Source organism: Austrofundulus limnaeus, unplaced genomic scaffold (assembly GCF_001266775.1).
Source record: "Austrofundulus limnaeus strain Quisiro unplaced genomic scaffold, Austrofundulus_limnaeus-1.0 Scaffold31, whole genome shotgun sequence".
NCBI classification, from domain to species: domain Eukaryota; kingdom Metazoa; phylum Chordata; class Actinopteri; order Cyprinodontiformes; family Rivulidae; genus Austrofundulus; species Austrofundulus limnaeus.
The window spans coordinates 13,773-15,571 of NW_013952433.1; the positions used below are offsets into that span (position 1 = coordinate 13,773).

A 1,799-nucleotide genomic window follows, 5' to 3' on the forward strand; every position below is an offset into this window, starting at 1 on the left:
CTCTTGGAGGATGCTCTTTTAATTGTTTTTGCCGCAAAACAACCATTTTCAAAATTCTAACCATCTAGCATTCAGAAAAAAAAAATCAATTTAATTGTTGTAGTCTGTCACAGATGCTTTTTATGATCAAATAATAATAACTTTATTTATAAAGCGCTTTCAAACAAAGTGCTGAACAGTTACAAAATGATAAATCAATATAAAAAAGCTGCAGGAACAAAGAAAACATTGAAAAAAGATAAAATACAAATGTAAACTTTAAGACAAGGTTTAAGGAGAGGTAAAAAAGGGTGGAATCAGATAACTAAAACTTCTTCAAGAAGATAAATCATCACCTCATCATGTTGCAAAAGATGCTTGTTGTTTCCAGTAGGCTGCGTCACTAATCTGGAGTACAATGAGAAACTTATACAAGTGGATTAAGAGGGTTGATGACAAAACTCAGACCTGCTGAGCTGATCTGGCAACAACAACAACAACAAGAGACATCTGGAGCCAGACTGATGAAGAGTCCTGATACTAGTCAGGTTCACGACTCAGAGAATTCAAGCTGATTGATTTAAAAACCAGAGGTGGTTCAACAAAGTAACTTATGGGGCAGATTTTATTCCTCAGATTTGAGTGATTCCATCAATTTCCCCCCCTGAACTTCATCTAAAAAAGCAGCAGTGACTGACAACAACAATCTTTAATCTTTGTTGTTTTTTGTTGCCTAATGCCAGAAGAATGAATCAGTGATTAACGATCTTCTGAAGACCTGCTGAAAAGCAGGGAAACAAGTAAAACATGCTGGATAGGGGTCCTTGAGGACCAGGGTTGGGAAACACTGCTCRAGTGGGTCAAAATGCAGACATTGTTCTGTGTGTGTCAGCTTCCTGACATGCATTCATTGTTGTCTTCTGTCTGCAGTTTGTTGTTTTTKCACATCCTTTTTTTAAACGTGTAATGAGTTAAAACGTCCAGCAGGTGGCAGTGTGGCACCACTGAGAAGAAGCTTCCTGCTCACTTTACAGAGTTACTTAATCCGTTCAGTATAAGTAAAAAAWKAAAACAAATATTTCTACTCCTAAAACAACCTTACATAAAATAACATTGTTTTTTTCAATGACTTGTTTAATTAACTAATAGTTTATTAGCATTTTGTACAGGTGAAGCTGACTTTAGTCAGTTAATGAAACTTCTAATATTAGGATTAGCATAAAGATTTGGGAAGAAAAGAGTAATAAAGACATTTTCTGTATAATTTTACAGTATAAATTCTATAAACTGTCAGGTTAACTCTTAAAAAATGTTTTTTTCAGTTCCTTATGTCTAAATCTGATCAGTTATTTTTATAATGGTTTTATATTTATTTCCTGCCTCTGAAATTGAGAGGCAAAAATGTTTATTTTTTTAAAATGTCTTTGTCTGTAGTGTTAGCAAAATATTGCATAAACCAGTGGGCAGTTGTTTYATTAAACTCGCTCGTCTACAACAGATCCAACAGATTCCAGGTGGTTGCTGCAGCTAACTGGTTTAGTTAGATACAAAATGACGACAGCTTGGGCAGTTTTACAGATACAGAGCTAAAGCTCAGTGTGGTAGTAGCTGAGAGTCATTCCCAACTCTGAGTGCTGACACGTCAGGTTTGACCAACACATCCAAACTCCTTCCCTTTTCATGAAAAGAGGATCTTAATCTGAAACCTTGGTTTGAAACAGGCGACATTCATTCCTGCAAGATTTTAAACATTTAAATGTCTTTAATAAGTAGTTGTGAGCTGTGGCAGGCAGGGCTTTAGTTGGGACAGATTTAATTAG

The 1,799-nt window shown here is 35.5% G+C and overlaps 1 protein-coding gene across 1 annotated transcript in view; it reads left to right on the forward strand.

Moving 5' to 3' along the window:
- si:dkey-103i16.6 (SIRT1 domain-containing protein) overlaps window positions 1-1,799 on the forward strand; it is a gene marked incomplete in the record, with an annotated part of 9,062 nt that overhangs the window by 360 nt on the left and 6,903 nt on the right.